This window comes from Carettochelys insculpta, chromosome 31 (genome assembly GCF_033958435.1).
Source record: "Carettochelys insculpta isolate YL-2023 chromosome 31, ASM3395843v1, whole genome shotgun sequence".
NCBI classification, from domain to species: Eukaryota; Metazoa; Chordata; order Testudines; family Carettochelyidae; genus Carettochelys; species Carettochelys insculpta.
The window spans coordinates 1,066,535-1,085,183 of record NC_134167.1 but is presented as its reverse complement, the minus strand read 5'-3'; the positions used below and the strand labels follow the sequence as shown (position 1 = coordinate 1,085,183).

At 43.0% G+C, this 18,649-nt stretch overlaps 1 protein-coding gene across 1 annotated transcript in view; it reads left to right on the top strand.

Moving 5' to 3' along the window:
• The window catches only part of LRRTM4 (leucine rich repeat transmembrane neuronal 4), an 882,974-nt gene that overhangs the window by 379,571 nt on the left and 484,754 nt on the right, over positions 1 to 18,649 (top strand). The window contains exon 3 of the mRNA XM_074981699.1: positions 2,319 to 2,453. The gene's annotated coding sequence lies outside the window, so the exon portion shown is untranslated. The remainder of the gene's footprint in view (positions 1 to 2,318; positions 2,454 to 18,649) is intronic.

Here is an 18,649-nt window from a genome sequence, read left to right as displayed (position 1 = left end):
ATAAAGTAACGCACATGTTCTTTATTTTTTAAAAAATGTTATTTATGTTAATTCAGTATCTTATGAGACCTATCCAAGCATGCAAAAATGTTCTGCGTAAGTTTGAAGACTTAGTGGGTGGTACAGTAACAAAGCGTTAAATGCATAGACCTCTCTATTCTTAAAGGTTATTGTCTGTGGAGCAAAATCTTCCACCCAAACCACATGAAAGGCTTCGATGGGAGTTGCACTATTGTCCTGTGTACATCAGCATCAGTGGGACACAGAAACAGTTCAGAAACTGTAAATTGTTAGTGACCCACATGGGGAGCAGAATGGCTGATGTCTCTGAGGTGGGAAGGTGAAGTGCAGAGACTAGGCGGAGTTTGTGGTAAATGGACATTGTAGACGATCTGTTTAGGTTTTTAAGTACAGACAGGTTCCTGTTGTTTTCTCTGTGTCTCAGTCTGTTCTGCAGCATGTCAGTGAGTAGCATCTTCTCGAATCATGACCTCGACAATCAATCATGAAAGACGTCAGCCTTGACTTTCAGATCTGGATTCCTTCTGGTTCTAGATATCCCCAACGTTTGCACCTGGGGCTTGTTTCTGGCCCATGTTTGGTGTATAAACTGAGGAGGGTGTAAGCTGTATTTGTCTTGTCCCACAGTGGAATGTGGTTTTAATAGGGGGAGAGAAAAAACAACCCCACAAACAAAAACCACACAAGCAACAATAGGATATATACTAAGAGAATCTGATTAGTGATTCCTTAGAAATAGGCCAGGCTACTATTGACTTTATCCCTCTCCTTCATTTTTATGGGTAATGAAAAACAGTTTAATACTATTATGTTGATCAGATAATGCTTAAAAACTCACTAGGGTCTGAAAGAAAGGCCTGAATGAATTATGAGACTTCTCTGCGTGCATGGCTCAGTCCCAGGAGGTTTTGTAATTCCAGACTTTAAATCACAAATGGTGCTTCAGAATGTTTAATATTCTACATAATTCTGGGACAGTTTCTCTCCTGTGCCAAGATCTATTCTGTCCATGAGGGGCATATTACAGAGCCAGCTGCAAAACCCCCCGTTTTCAGCCCTGTGCAGCTCTAGCTTCAGGCATACCTCTTAGAGCATCCTGCTGAGGAATGCAGAACTGATTTGACCATGCCCCCTTCCAGCACACTTGGTTGCAGCACACTCCCAGCACTGGGCATGGAAAATGGAGTTGTTTGTGCCAGCTTGATTGAAGATTACTTCCCAAATGGTGTGAGTGAGGATGGGGGATTTTTTAGCTCGCCAGGTATGTCAGGATTCCCATTGCTTTGTGAAGAAACCAGTAAGGGAAAACATTTCTCTGTTCCCCTCTGGAAATCCGTGTTACCCACTTACAGATGCACAAAATACCAAACCCACCTCACAGGTGGTCACTTCTAACAGTTTTATGAGTGTTAGCTGTTGCTGATGTGACTTCGTGATGGTGTTAATCTAATAGGTTTAGTTAATCTTTGATCTTTAATCTTAGTTACACCTCAGATTTTTCCTTACTAATCAGCTCTTTTTCTTTAGCAAAAATGTACCTTTAGGAGGCAATTGAATGCAAAGTAGCCTGTCTGTCTCCGTTCTTAGATGGCCGATTCTAGGGACCCAATACCAAAGGTATTTAGGCACTTAAAGATGTGGAAGGCACCCTGCAGATTTTTGGAATGCCTAAAATTAGGTGTTAATGCCCAAGAGCATCTTTAAATGCTGAAATATCTGGATAATTAGCTCTGAGTGCCTATGTAAATTGAGACTATTAGATATTAATGGTGTGCTCAAGTCTTTGAGGCTATTGAAACCAGTGGAAGTTGAACCTGTTCATGCCGGGGCTGAATTTGGCATAGGACATCTTAGAAATATTCCCAAAGCTGTAATTTAAAACTCATTCATCGCCAGTATCATTTGAAGTGTCAGGTTTGGTAGCTCTGCTGTTTCCCCTTTGAAATCCTTAAATAAAACAATAACTTAAAGGTAGATGTAACCCTTTTAATTAGTGTGCTTTGTGATTTAGAATTTCATACTATAATATGAATAATTTATTTTTATGACAGCTTTAGCCAAAAATGCAAGTGCAAATGTCAACATTTTAATAAACCTTTATGGAACAACACCTAGGAAATGGAAAACAGCATCAAAGAGACTTCTGAAAACTTTATTACATAATTAAAGAATAAGAATCCGATGGCAATGGAATTAAAATGTACCATTTTATAGCAACACCATTACAAATGTATGTTACTATAATTACAGCAAACCTAGCATGGTCCTTCATAGTTCATATTTTTAATGGCCCTTAGGGAAAGACGCCAGATTGCAGCTGCTGCCTGAAGTCCTCACCCCACAGAAGTTGTCTATGTGCAGCCTGGGAGATGACAGTGCAGCTTGTCCTGCCAAAGCGTGCAGAACTTACTGATTTCACTGGAACTATTCATGTAAGTAAAGATGCATTTAGCCAAGGGTTCCAAAACTGAGTCTCTTAATTTCTGAGTGTTTGTATGTATTTTATTTTAACTGAGGACAGAATTTTTTGCCTGACATGCAAAATCTAAATGTCCTAAATTGCTTGGCAAACTTAAGTGAAACATATTCGAGGATATGTTTTAGGGCAGATTTTAATAATTTTTAAACAGAAGTTTGTTAGAAAAAACCTTCTTCTAGCCTCTATACATCTTTCATGAGTTAGCTCCTGTCTAATTTATTCGGCATGCATTAGCATACAATTAACCCAAGGAACTTCAAGTATGGCACAAACATAATAAAAATACATACAATAAATACTGATTCACACAACATTCTCATCATGGGTACTTGCAACAGTTACAACATTTATTTTGTTACAATATGTCCATAAATACACATGAATGGTGCTTGCCTTGACAGAACCCTGGAATGTTTTCTTTTAGTTAGTAGCACACCATTGTGTTGTAACAAATATGTGGCCTCTTAATATGACCCTAAGAGCCCCTCTTTGTCATCTGGCAAGAGGGGCACAAAAACATCTGGACCCTGGTATGTACTTTCTGGGATGAGAACTATAATATGAAGCCTTAAATAAAAGGAAGTTCATGCTTGTCCTTAATATCATGGTATAAAGTATGCACAGATACAGTGTTAGGAGTTATGTCTACTGCACATATGTTCCTAAAGTCTCTGTCAAGCAGGACTGACAAAGATTTTCTGTCAGATAAAGAACTTTACTCACCTGTTTTTTCTGGCTCATAAGTTAGACACTGTAAGTCAGAACAAAGGAGTGTCATTTACATACAAAGCCAGTGAGGGAAGTGGATTTACAGGGAGGTGCGACACACCAGAGAACAAGCCATGGGCCATCTTGACCCTCAGATACAGACAGTGAACACGGGGAAGTAACAGGAAAAGGCAAGAAAGATATGCGTTCATCCTTCCCCTAGGAAGTAATCAGGCCATGCAATTATATTCATGAAAACAACCTTGGTTTAGAAGATGCAAGAGACATTTGGGTGAGATAGACTTCTTTAGGCAGAAGGTAGCCTATTAAGTTTAATCTCTATATATCACACTAATTTTTTATGTATATATAACCTTTTTGTTCCCATTATCCTTCCTCATTGTTTCTTAAATTTGGAATGTTTGATAATAAGCTTATTGTTGTTTTCACTGTAACTATAGCTAAGTTTTATGGCATTATACTAAGTGTCGACCCCTAGCTGAATCATTCAAGCTGGTCTGTCTACTGTTCTCTTAGAGACAGCAGACCTGGCAGTGTTCAGTGGGTGAGGGACTGGGCACCAGAGAGAGTTCTTCAAAAGGAGTCTGGGGAGTGGCGTGAACCTATTTTTAACCAGCAGGGCAGAGAAAGGGCTTACATACCCAGAGGCGATGGCTTGAGTGGCTAACTGCTTGGAGATGTCAGAGTTGTATCTACAAAGTTTTTTTGCTAAAACTAATGTCAGAAGTCTCCAAAGGGTGTTTACTCTTGCTCCCTCTGTCCATAGATGGTGGCCACTTTATTAGGTACTGCATGGACAGCATGAGCAATGCACTGTGGGTATGTGTTCCATAATACCTGGCAACACCATGTGTCACTAAGCACTGTAGGAACATGGACTGGATGAGAAGCGCATCTTGGGACTGAGTAAAATGTCTCATCAGCCACTGCTTGGTTTCCCAGCACTTCAGGAGTCGCTGGCTTCCTTTTGCTCCATTTGTACTGCTGCCTGCCTTTGCTGTGCACTCCAACATCTGCAGACAGAAATTAGGGATCCCACACTTCTCTCCTATGCTGTGTCCATTGTCATGCCTTGCAGGAGAGTGGCCAAATTCTTATTTAAGAATTTTCGTTCCGCTAGCACAATTCCCCATTCCAGATTCCACTGAATGTAGTTACCACTAGAAAACATTTGCCTACAATTATGAGATTTTATCTTTTGTTTTTAGGGGGGCAATCAGGAGGGCACAGAATTCACATACCACAATGGGGTAAAAGTGTGCAGTGGCAGCAATAAATCAGTTTTCTTAAATTTTTGTCCCAAACTCTATTTCAACCCAGGGCAGAAAAGTCAAATAAAAGGGGGCATTTAATATCCAGGTACTTACTTTGTAAAAGGAAAAAAAAAAAAAAGGGATAGTCTGGTGGGTTATTTCTTCAGCTTTATGTAAACTGATATGCCCTGAAAAAGGAGAAGTTGCCAGGACAAGATCAGTTATTCTGATACAATCGGTCACCATTTGATGAACATTAATGCTTGTAAATTTACAGTGTGTAGGATATGGAATTTAAAACTGACACCTCAAAATGATAAACAATCAATACCAGGCCTTTCACTGGTCTGAATGAAACTCTGCCCATAGGCGACAAGCTTAAAAGGCTACTCAACTGTAAAAGTGAGACATGAGATCTTGAGCTCATGTGTTCAGAGGAGTTGTCACGGTGTTCCCATGACAGCTTTTAAAAGGAATGGTGCATTAGCTCAGATGTTTTAGAGAAAAGGTTGATGTATACAAATATATTCTGGCAGCGTAAAATTCTCCCTGTGTTCTCAATTCCATGATGGAGATTGCTGCATTTAAATTAATAACTGCAACAATTTTGATTTCTTTAAATTCTGATTGATCTATATCTATATAAAAATTCAGTGTTCTGATTGAAATGGGACATACCAGCTAAAGGTTGTTGTTACTGGTATGTTGGTTTTTCTGTTGATTTTGATGCCAAGAAATGTGATTAGAGAGACAAGGTATACCAAACTTCTGTTGGTGAAAGCAACCTGCATGACTGCAACGAAACTGCAATCAATATGTAAAGCATTTGGTTTCCGAAACCATTAAACCCCTGAATCCGCCTTGTTACTTTAAGCATGTTAGTGGTTCTGTTCAAGTTAATTTACTAAGGCTATGATTTCCATGGGGTTATTTGCGTTCTTTAAATCAGCAATGCGCAGAGGTTCCAATTTATCAAGGCAAGGTACTTATCTTACGAACCTCCTTGTAGAGGATATTAGTGAACTCTGTCTTCTCTAAAGAAAACACTATTACGGATGACCAGAAGTGCATTTAAGGGAAAGCAGAGACTATGATTTAGCCCAGCACAATTCCTATAGCCATTATGTACAGTGTAGTGCATATCTCGTTTCTGGCCTGACTGTGCAGGGCTGCTTCCCAGTTTGTCAGAGTGGTAACCGCATAACGGAATTTCTAAGGGCACAGTCATTGTTACAGCCACTTGTGTAATTTATCTAATGAAATTAACTTTTTTAAAGTTACTGATGTAATCACACTATTCAGTGAGAATTGTTAACAACTAATTTCAAGTGAAATGCAGTCTGAAATTCCTTCTAAATGCTGTGTTCAAACATACAAACTAAAAGTTTGCTGTTTGGGATGAAATTCACCCATTTAGAGGACTAACAGGAAGCTCATGCACCACTTACATCTCAAAAACAGAGCTTAAATAAGAGTTAAGTGATTCATTTGTACTCCTCTTCTTTGTGTGGAGTTTGTGTTGCAGTGTAGGAGCTAATCGAGAAACAACCATTGTCATGCTTTCTAGCTAATGGAGATTCTCCTTTAGCTTAAGAAGTAGAGTAAGTGATCTTGATCCTTTACTGTCCTAGCAGTGTGAAGTGGCTCAGAATGTGTGTAAATATAATTTACTCCTGGTCTACCTGCCAGGGTCATGTAACATGGCCTTCGTGTAAATGAGAGGCAGCGTTAGAGGTTCCAGGTTCAATTGCTACTGAGGATACATAGGAAGATGTTTATATATATCTTTAAGGCAGCTAAAATGAATTTGCCCTGCTGTTGTAGCTGCCATGTACCCAGTGCTTTCCAACAGAGACAGCAGTGCTCTATGTCTGTGATTGCACCAAAGCAGCTCTTAATGCTGCCTTAATGCTAGGTCTTATTTCACCCTGTGTGACACACATTCCAATCAGCCTTTCGTGCTGGAATGTTGATAGCACAAGCAAAAGGGTTGCAAACATGTCAAATACAAATTCTCTGTGAAATACAAAGCAAAATTCACAATGCTTTTACCTTGGTTTCTCATCACTGCTTCCTTTTGAGGCATATTGTCACTGTGGTATCGGAATATGTCCTATTTAAGAAATAGGGTGAGCTGAACAAACACCAATTTGCTCTTTGCTTTTACAGGTTGAAACTCTCTTCTCTGGCAACATCCTTGGTCTGGCAAGGATGTTGCTGGAGAGGGAACCCCCAATGGGGAGCTGGCTGGGGAGTCCACTTGGGGCATGAATCCCGCCAGCATCTCTGTGGCAGCAGGAAACCCATTTGGGGAGAGGGACCCTGTCATCCCCATGGCAGGGAGCCAAATGGGGGAGCCTGGCTGGGGCATGGAACCCCACAGTTGGCAGCCCCATGGCTGAGAGTCTTGCAGGGAGCTTTGGCCCGCAACCCAATGGCAGGGAGCCAGACTGGAGCTCTTCAGGCAAAGGAGCTGGTAGTGGTCAGAAGGAGAGTATGGCCAGCACGCTGGTGGCCCCCACCCCCCAGAGTAGATGGGGAGGCCTGACCTCACCTCGTCTGGCAAATCCCCTCATTTGGGACCACTCAGGATGAGGGAGGTACAACCTGTGGTAATGGATTCCATTATAATTAGAGGGATTATCAACCTTTGATTGCGTAGCTGTATCAGAATTTTTGACGTAGCTTCCTCCTGAGGTCTCTGTTTGCAAGCCTCATGCTGAGAATTTCAGAACATATGTACACAGTTAAAGAGGTTACCATCAAGTCTCACCTCAGAATGCCATCAGGATAAAGTAGCATTCAAAATACAAGTAAGAAATACAGACATGCACTTATGGTAAAAGAGGCCTGTCTCTTGTACAGTCATTGAGATAGAGTCATTCCCAATGTAACTCTGTTGATGACATCACTCGAAGTATGTATTTGGCACAGTAATTTTTGCTCTTGAGAATGTAAATATACTTGCAATCAGATGGTGGTTCAGCATCAGCTCTCATGTAGGAAAGCAGACGTGTGTGAGACACTGTGGGCAAGTGTCTATGACGCTGGACTGGATCTTACAACAGTTTAGATGATCTTCCTGGATTTAACACAGATTTGCTGTTTATTATCAGGTAAGTCATGTCGCCTCTCTGTGCTTCAGATTCTGCATTTGTAAAATAAGGATAAGTGTACTAACCTTCTTTGTAAAGCATTTGAAACTCATCAATACAAAGTGCTATATAAAAACTAGCTATTATTTTTTGTCATGTGGAAAATGGAATTTTTATCCCATAGGAAATGTTGACATTACAATATCAAGTGAATTTTTTCAGGCATAGGGGTCTGGCGACAGAGGGGCTTTTTGCCTGCAGGGGCACGTCAACACAGCCTCTTTACTGCCAACACCCCACTCTGCCAAGGCCGAGCTGTTGTGCGGCTATGCAAATGAGCAGCCGTTTGCAATTTTGAGGCTGCTCATTAACATGGACCTTCTGGGAAAGCCACGCCATGTAGACCCAGCCACAGTGATTAAGTGAAAACTATTCTAAACGTAGGGGTTGATCTTGCAGGCTGACTTGTGGATGCCTTACAGGGTTTTGCACTTTAGTAGAACAAATGACACCGGAAACTGCATGGACAAGACATTTAGAAAGTATGGGTTAAACTTCTTTAAAGTGTTTGATACGGAGGTGGAACATTGCTTGAGAAATTATCTTCCAGACACACACAGTATTTTTCACTTTCAGATGGGAAGACTGATTCATATTCTCACTAGCTCTCTCATTGTTTATGATGGGTCCTAACTGAAGTCTGGGGCACAGCGTGCTATCTGTACAGTACAAACATGAAGATAGACAGTCTCTGTCTTGAAGAGCTTACTGTCTGTAATAGGCAAAGCGTGTGTGTATGTGTGCGCGTGCATGTGTGTGTGCATGCACACATGCACCTGCACAATGTGTTTTAGGGATGGACTTAAACTTATCTCTGCACACTGCTGACAGGGAGCCCATATATACTTAGTCTGAAGCTGACATCTGCATGTTTTGTGCTAGAGAAGCATTGGTGGAAAGCTAGTGTAAGGTCAGGTGTCTGTTCTTGGGGAGTTAAGTTTTTAGACAAGCATAGATCTGTTCTAAAACATGGCATTGCTGACAGAAATTCTCTGAAGAATACTTACATTTAAAAAATCATGGTGCTGCTACTATTTTCATGAATCATCTGGCAGCACTAATTAAAACAAAGAGAGGGTGAGTACCACTGGTAAGTCTGAGAAGTAAGGGCTTTTTATGATGAAGCGAGAAGCAGCATTTCTCTTTTAACAGTGCTCTGTGTTGGTTAAGATAGATCAGCTTCTCTAGAGCTCTAATGTAACAATAATGTAATGGTAGTCCATCGATCCGATGATGACAAATCTGTGCAGATCATCTGTTGTTGGTCTCATGGTGTGCCCTTTGGTGACTGTATAAGCCAATTCTAGAGGTGCACATTTTGCCACAGGTGGTGCATGGGAAGTTTGCAATCTGTGGGTTGTGCATTGCTGATGCTCCATGAAGTCGTTTGCGTGCCTCTTGGAGATGCTGGCAGCGGTCTTCCTCAAAGGCAATGCAGGTATTTCTGGCTGTTGCACGCCACTGTGTTCTGTCACTGGCAGCATCCTCAAGGTCCCTAGGTTTGATAATGCTATACTGCAGATTGGCTTTGATGGTATACGTGTAGCGTTTCTGTGGATGCCGGATGCCCTGGGAGAGTTCACCATACAGAAGCTGGTGAGGGATTCTGTTGGCATCCATGCGGCTGACATGACCGGTCCAACGTAGTTGTGGCTTCATAATCATCATTTCGATGCTTGTCATCTGGGCTATCTCGAGGACCTCAAGATTGGGCACTTTGTCTTGCCAGCGGACTTCATGATGTTACGGAGGCAGCGCATGTGGAATGCTTCGAGCTGCTTGATGTGACGCCTGTATAGTGTCCATGTTTCGCACCCGTACAAAAGAGATGAGAGAACAACAGCTCTGTATGCAAGCAGTTTTGTTGACATCCGGATGTTATGGTGGTTTAGAACTTTGACATGCAGACCACCAAGTGCCTGGCTCGCTTTGGATATTCGCGCGTTGATCTCATTATCCAGTGATCCATCACTGGATATGACACTACCCAGGTATTTAAAGTTCTCCACTACTTTAAGCTGAGTGCCGTCGATGGAGACACTCAGGACAGGAGCATTTGATCCAGGTGCAGGTTGATGGAGAACTTCTGTCTTTCCGAGGCTGATAGTTAGTCTGAAAAGTTGCGAGGCCTCAGCAAACTTGTTGACAATGTTCTGAAGATCGTTTTCAGTGTGAGCCATAAGGGCACAGTCATTGGCAATGAGTGCCTCAGAAAGGAGTTTCTGCACTGTCTTAGCCTTTGCATTCAGGCGACGGAGGTCAAAAAGTGAACTGTCATGCCAGTATTTTGAGTATATACCTTGGTCCAGATCTTTCATTGCATGGTTAAGGACGCATGCAAAGAACAAGTTAAATAAGACAGGAGCGAGAACACATCCTTGTTTCACGCCGTTGATGATGTTGAAGGTGGCTGATGTGGCTCCATGAGACAGTACTTTGCCTGTCATGTTGTCACGGAAAAGGCGTATAATCTGGACAAATTTTCTTAGGCAGCCAAGTCATATTAGAATGGTGCAAAGGGCTTCCCTGTTGATGGTATCTACAGCTGTACAAGTAGAGAATGACCACAGGAGCACATTTAGTAACAGCAAAAGGAATTGAATATTAAATCAATTGTCAATACTTCTTGTGAATGAGAGATACAATTGCTTTGTTTGTGAGGAGGGAGCTGCTGTATTCATACTGAGGAAACATTGTGTATTGTTGCCAACTGTCAAGAGTTACTGACTTAGTTGTAAAGAAAATAGTTGAAGCAGGACAAATTACATGAAACTAAAGTGTCGTTGCTTTTGGTGGATTGTGTAACAAAATAACAAGCATGCTATGTGTGGACCTTAAAATCTAGAGATACAGGGAAAAATAGTTGAAGTCTTAGAATTTAGATCCAGGTTTGGATTGTGAACATCGCAAAATTCAGGTTGGTTCAGATCTGCTGTTTTGCTTCAGCCCCATCCTTAACTTTCGCAGCCGGTTCCATTCTGTTCTAAGAGTTCAGATGCATGTTTGGGACTCATCCCGAGAATTGAAACCACTTGAATATAAAAACGTGGGCCCCAAGTCCTGACTTTTCCATCTTTTGAGCTCTTGGTTGGAAATAAATGAAGGTGTACTGGGGCAAATGAACATAAAAGGAGAAAGTGGAAAGTGTCTCATCAGCTTTAAACATATATTTAAAAGGTTTGGTTTTGTATTTCAGTCAGTCTTTGTGTTTGTCTGTCTGTATTGCAGTCACAGGGGTTGCAAGCATTTTGAGCAATGAGCCCTGGTTCCTGGCAGCTTGGAATGCCCATCCTGCCGTTTTGCTGCTCCAGTACCTGAGCTAGGTAGATGAGCTCCAGCATGCCCAAGTGAACTGCACTCACATCCTTTGGGTGTTGTGCAGCCATCTCCCAAGCTGGGCAGAGGCTCATGCAGGACACAGTATCTTAAACCAGTTCACCCAGCCCTGATTGTTACCAAACAATTCAGTAAATGAGGCATCTTACCTTGTAACTTGATGCTTTACTGAACGTGCATTTTTAATATTTCATTCACATTTTTACCATGTTCAGTCACACACAACTATTTTCCAGATCATCACAGCTAAATCGAACAGTTTTATGATAGCACGCGCAGCATTACAGCAGCTCCTGGACTACTTCGTAAAGATCCTGGTGGAGACGAAGCCTATGTTAATCTAGATGAAATTTTGCTCACTGAGACCCTATTTTTCAGGTTTCTCTTCTATTGTTGAACTGCTTAAAGAATATTTAAACAGTCTGTAATCCTTCAGAACTAATCTGAACCCGTGGTTTATATATGGTAGATGCAATCTGTTTGGATTAACAACAGCAATTCACTATGTACAGCACCTAACACGGTCAGGTGGACAAAATGCTGAACTCAAACTCAAAGTACAAACCTTATAGACTAACACATTTATTAAGGCATACGTTTTCATGGGCTGCAGATCGCTTCATCAGATGCATGAATTGAAAGCTTCAGTTGGCACGGATTTACACATATGATGAAAACAACAATCAGTCCTGTGGCACCTTACAGACTAACAGATTTATTGGAGCATAAGTTATCGCGGGCAAAGACCCACTTCATCATCTTTTTTTCCCCCATGTCTGCCGAAGTGGGTCTTTGCCCATGAAAGCTTATGCTCCAATAAATCTGTTGTTCTGTAAGGTGCTACAGGACTTCTCATTGTGTTTTGCGCATACAGACTAACACGACTACCCCTCTGATACATAGAGTGGCAGACCACAGGCTGTATGCTGCGAGAGCCTGGGGAAGGGACAGTATGCTGGGAGCTGGATTAATGCCTTTCTGTTTCATGCTTAGGCTCACAGAGGGTGCAACCAGTGCAGGCAGCTGGGGCTCATTAAGAAACAGCCTGCAACAAAGGCTAATTGGGCACCTGTTGCCAGTTAGGGAGCCATAAAAAGGCTTCCTCCTCAGGCAGAAGAGAGGAAGTATTTGAGAGACATACAAGGGAGAGAGACCGAAGGTTCAGAAGAGCAAGGTGGTACACCCATGTTGGAATGAGGAGCCAGCAGATGAACTAATCAGATGACTTCGACTATCCTCAGTACAGAGAAGTTGAGTTTCAACTCCCCACCCCACCCTGTATCACAGAATCACAGGGCTGGAAGGGACCTCACGAGGTCATCTAGTATAGCCCCCTGCTTCAAGCAGGATCAACCCCCACTAAGTCATCCCAGCCAGGACCTTGTCAAGCTGGGACTTAAAAACCTCAAGGGATGGAGAAACCACCACCTCTCTAGGCAACACATTCCAATGCTTCACCACCCTCCTGGTGAAGTAGTTTTTCCTGATATCCAACCTACACCCCTCCCTCGTCAACTTCAGAGCATTACTCCTTGTTCTGCCATCTGACACCACTGAAAACAGTTTCTCACCCTCCTTTTTATAGCTCCCCTTCAGGAAGTTGAAGGCTGTTATTAAATCACCTCTCAGTCTTCTCTTCTGTAAACTAAACAAGCCCAGATCCCTCAGCCTATCCTCATAGGTCTTGTGCTCCAGACCCTTAATCATTTTTGTTGCCCTTTGCTGAACCTGCTCCAGCAAATCCACATCCTTTTTATACTGGGGGGCCCAAAACTGGACACAATGTTCCGGATGTGGCCTCGCCAGTGCTGAATAAAGAGGAATAACTACTTCTCTAGATCTACTCGAAATGCTCCTCCTAATGCACCTTAGTATGCCGTTAGCCTTCTTGGCTACAAGGGCATACTGGTGACTCGTATTCAGCCTTTCATCCACCATAACCCCTAGGTCCCTTTCCATCGTACTGCTGCTGAGCCAGTCGGTCCCCAGCCTGTAACAATGCTTGGGATTTTTATGCCCTAGGTGCAGGACTCTACACTTCTCCTTATTGAACTGCAACAGATTTCTTTTGGCCCAGTCCTCCAATTTATCCAGGTCCCTCTGGATTCTCTCTCTATCCTCCAATGAATCTACCTCTCCCCCTAGTTTTGAGCCATCCACAAACTTGCTGAGGGTGCAACCCAGTCCCTCATCCAGGTCATTAATAAAGATGTTGAATAACACAGGCCCCAGAACTGAGCCCTTTGGCACTCCACTTGAAACAGACCGCCATCCAGATATTGAGCCATTGACCACTACCGGTTGGGCCCGACCTTCAAGCCAGCTTTCTATGCATCTTATAGTCCAAGGATCCAATCCATATTTCCTTAACTTATGGACAAGAACGTTGTGGGAGACCATATCAAAAGCCTGGCTGAAGTCAAGGTATATCACATCCACTGACTTTCTCATGTCCACAGAGCTTGTTACCTAGTCATAGAAGCTGATCAGATTGGTGAGGCAGGACTTGCCCCTGGTGAATCCATGTTGGCTACTTTTGATCACTTTTCCCTCTTCCAAGTGCTCCAAAATGGATTCCTTGAGGCTTCCCTCCATTATTTTCCCAGGGATTGAGGTAAGGCTGACGGGTCTATAGTTCCCTGGATTGTCTGTCTTTCCTTTTTTCAAGATGAGCGCTATGTTTGCCTTCTTCCAGTCATCCGGTATCTCCCCTGATCTCCAAGAGTCTTCAAGGATAATGGCCAAAGGTTCAGCAATGACCTCTGCCAATTCCCTCAGTACGTTCAGGTGCATTAAATCCAGACCCATGGACTTGTGTACATCTAGTTTTTCTAGATAGCTCAGAACTTGTTCCTTCCCCACAGATGGCTGCCCTCCACCTTCCCATACTGCATTGTCTAGGACCGTCATGGGGAAGTTGACTTTGTCCGTGAAGACTGAGGCAAAATAAGCATTGAGTACTTCAGCTTTTCGTGCATCATCTGTCACTAGGTTACCTCTGTCCTCCAGTAATGGCCCCATACCTTTTCTGGTAACCTGTTTATTGTTCACATGCCTGTAGAAACCCTTCTTGTTACTCTTCACATCCCCTGCCAGCTGCAGTTCCAATTGTGCTTTTGCTTTCCTGATAACTTCGTGGCATTCTCCAGCCATATGTTTATACTCCTCCTTAGTCAGCTGTCCATGTTTCCATTTCTTGTATGCATCCTTTTTGAATTTAAGCTGACTAAGGATTTCCCTGTTAAGCCAAGCTGGTTGCCTACCATGTTTGCATTTCTTACTATGCAGCGAGATGGTTTGTTCCTGTGCCTTCAGTAAGACTTCTTTAAAATACTGCCAGTTCTCTTCAACTCTTTTCCCCTTCATCTTCATTTCCCAAGGGATCCTGCTCATCCGTTCTCTGAGGGAGTTGAAGCCTGCTCTTCTGAAATCAAGGGTCTGTGTGTCACTGCTCACCTTTCTTACTTTTGTCCCGATCATGAAATCTATGATCTCATGGTCGCTGCAGCCCAGGTTCACTCCCACTTCTATTTCTTCTTCTAGTTCTTCCCTGTTTCTGAGCAGCAGGTCAAGTTGCGTATGGCCCCTGGTCGGTTCCTTCAGCACTTGTACCAAGAAGTTATCCCCAACATTCTCCAAAAACTTCCTGGATTGTCTGTGTGGTGATGTATTGGTCTCTCAACAAATGTCCAGGTGATTAAAATCTCCCATGAGAGTCAGGGCCTGTGATTTGGAAGCTTCACTTAGCTTCCTGAAGAAAGCCTCATCTATCTCATCTCCCTGATCTGGCGGTCTGTAATGTATCTAATCACCAGTAGTCAATTGGCAGCCACACAAATTTAGGGCCAACCATATATTTGCATATAATTTTAGCGGCAAAGCAAGGAATATAAACAAACATTTGAACCTTTGGAGGCATTAAGTTCAACCTTACGGTTCTCGATATACGCTGCAGTTTACAGTTGACACTCACAACCTTCTACTCCATGGATCCTTGGGGCCTTGGAGGAGGAACAGTGAGGAGATCCCTCAAGGCTGATGTCTATGGTGATAACTTGCAGTTGCTGAGCAAGGGAGTGAATGAGTGATTGAGATGTCAGTTTCGCTTTCCTGGTGGAGTAGGTGAAGATGGCAACTTTCACGGCACCACTAAACCTGAAACTGAATAGAGTCTTGTAGAATGATTCAGCTCAGTGGTTTGGCTCAGAGATTCAGCTCAGTGGTTTAGCTCAGATCTTAAGACTGCACCTTCATGCTAGTCATATATGCCAAAGAGATGCCCATATGTGTTTGTCAGGCCCTGATTAGCCCTGACAGTGGCAACAGCACTTATGTGTGCAGGCAGCTCTGGCTCAGCTCAGTCGCATCCAGCTCTGCTTCCAGAGATGGCTTTGTTCTGATCCTTTCTCTGCTGTCTTCTCCTTGTTTCCTTTTTTCATATGTGGGAGAGCCCATGCTTTACATAGGCTCTTGGATGGTTGAGTGCCGTGTGCATAAACTTGAGTGCCGGGTGTAAAATCACAGTTTTCAATTAGGTTCATTTGTCCACTACGTCCATTAGCCATCAACAGGTGGCGCTAAAGCAGTCTCTTTCCCAGGCTTACATTTTTAGCCTGAGGTGACATTTACAATACAATCCCGACGCCATTTTAGAACAACATTTATAACTCAACATATTAAATCATCTTTTACCTAACAGCCAGGTACAGCAGGGAAGGTGCTAGAGAGAAGTGGTGAGGAGCAGTGGCTGAGGGAAAAGGTGGTTGTATTTGGGACAGGGGAAAAGCCCCGTCAGCTGCCTCTTCCTTAGCATCCCTGGACAAAAATTCAGAGTAGTGGGTGGACCTGGGTTCTCCCCACCCTTTCCTGGGAGGACAGGAGCATCCAAACCTACTAAAGGGGGTCTTCTTCCCCCCCACCCCCCACACCTGGGAGTTGCTGTGATGAGAATGGCTTACTAAGCAGACACCCTGACCTTTGGACTGACCCAAGGCAGCAAAAGGACCACGGTGAGTCACTGAGGCACACTAGACTCTGCCAGGAACCACAGGACCCTGATGGGGACCAACAGGGGACTTGTCACAAAACATACATACGGAGAAGGGAGTCTTTCATCAGAGCTAATGAGGTTAGTTCAATCAAAGCGGATGTGGCCCACTCCCAACTGGGATAAGAAGGTGAAAATACCTCAAGAGGAAGTTACTTAATGTAATGAGAGTTCCATTCCCAGGCCCTGTTCAGCCCTGTTCCAATGGTGTCAGAGTTGTATATGAACCTCAGCTCAGCAATGTCACTTTGCAGTCAGTTTTTGAAGTTTTTTTGCTCAAGTATGGCAATTTTCAAGCCTGTTACTGGGTGTCCAAGGAGGTTAAAGTGCTCTCCTTCTGGCTGTGTATGCTACCATTCTTGAAGTCTGGCTTACATCCATATGTTCTTTTGCATAGACCACTCTGTCCAGTGTACATGGCAGAGGGCATTTCAGGCACATGATGGTAGTAGATGTGCAGATAAATGAGCCCTTGATGGTGTGGCCAATATGGTTAGGTCCCATGGTGATGTCATGAGGGTAGGTATGTGGCCAGAGTTTGTTGTTTCATTCCTGGCTCTGCCACACACCTGCTGTGTGACTTCAGACAAGCAACTTTACTTCTCTGTGCTTCTGTTTTCCTTCCTTCCATTTATCCATTCAGACTGCAAGCTCTTTGGGGCAGGGGCTGTCTCTTACTGTAGATTTGTGCAGTGCTTGTCACAAAGGGTGCCTGATCTCCGCTGGAACTGGCTGTAGGTGATAGCATAATAACATTTCAAACACCAGTGTGGCCCAATCCTGCCTTATAATTTCTTCTCTAAGATTGCAGCTCTGCACCATAAATCCTTCCCAAGTTATTTCAAGGAGTTCTACAATATCATAAAATTTCTGATGAGATCATTTTTCTCTCTCACTTTCCTTAAAAGAAGTTAATGGGTCAACGTGTAGGTGTGTATTCATGTTAACAAAATGTGGGACCCCCTAAAGCCCAATTGTAACTCTTTTCTCCCCCCTCCCAGGGTAATGAAAAAAGTAAAAGCCAGGGTTTTACTGGCGTGCTGGTAACTGACTTTACTGCATATGCAAACATGAAGGGTGAGATTTTGTGCTGTGCTTCCAGCAGCAGACAGTGAGATACAGCCACTTCTATTTCTATGCATGGATGGGAACAGCAGCCATGTACCAACAGGTCTCTCTCCAGGGCAGAAACTAGAAATCTCTCCTCCCTCCCTCCCCCGCCCCAACAAATGTTTTGTTCAAGTTCAGTTCTAGGAATTGATTCGAGTTTGTTGTGTGGCTAACTAGGGAACTTGTCACATTTTTGTGGACAAGACTGAATTAGACTAATGCATATTGATATCATAAGAGCATAAGAATGGCCATGCTGCGTCAGACCAATGGTTCATCTCGCCCAGTGTCCTGTTTTCAGAGCAGGGCAATTGAGTGAGCCATCCCCTGTCCTCCAGATCCACATCTGGCAGTCAGGCTGATGGACATCCTGAATTAGGAGCTGCATCCCTGGCCATGGATGGACCTCTTCTCTAGGAACTTCTATATCTCACAGACAATTGATCATCACAAATACAGTCTATTGGATTCAGAAGGTACTTGAACAATAATCTTCCTGAGTGTAAGGTTCAGGGAGGTAGAGAATTTCTGCTTCTGTGTTGTCATCCCTTGGCAGTTAGCACTCCTCCCAGGAGGAATGTGTGTGTGTGTGTGTGTGTGCGTGCGCACGCGCATGCATGCATCTGTATGCACTTGATAGTTCTTGTGTATCTTCAGCCAATTGTAATCTGAAAATCAGTGTGTTCCAGGTTAGGTTTGTCGTCAGTACTAGATCAGTTCCATCTGTAACCTCCAGGCAAAATGCCTTAACATATGAGCATGCTTGTGGCATACCGAGCCACATTTCCTCAGTCATATTGTGTTTACAGCAGCTGAACGGTTGTTCTTTTTGTTCCATCTCTCTCTGTGTTCAAATTATTAATCAATTTTGTTTAAAGAAATTGAAAATTTCAATAATATCCTGACAGCAAAAAGCAACACTGGGGGTTTCCCCAGCGAATTGCTCCAGCATAGATGTTTCTGTTGAATAGAGGCAAATTCTGCTCTTTCATTAATACATACACAAGACGATGAAAGGTTAGCCCATGCTCTCCTGGCATCACTGGGCAAGGTGTGGGATCCTGAGTCTGGGAAGGGATTTGAAGAAAATCAGAAAATGAGAAACCTTACTTTGAAATGATTCTGTAGAATTTAATAGATTATACATCTCCCATATAATCCTACACAACAATTCAAAAAACCTGTATAAAAGGTTTCATTCTCTGCTCAGTTCTGGGGGTGATGGGTAGTTGCCATAGTATCTTATTTAGGCTGGGGTTTTCAAAGGCGCCTAAGGCACTTAAGCACTCAGCTCTCACTGAATGTTAATAGCATTTCGGTGCTTAATTTCCTTTGGTAATTTTGAAAAACTCAGCCCTAATTTCTCATGAATGCTTCTCGTTCCACCACTATTAAACTTGGTTGGCTGGGAGAATCACCACTTGAAGCTTTAGGAAGGGAGTGTGTGTACCTGTAATTGCATTCCATGAGCTTCAATATACTTTGGCTCAGGTCCTAAAGATATGGTAAGTCCTTTGGA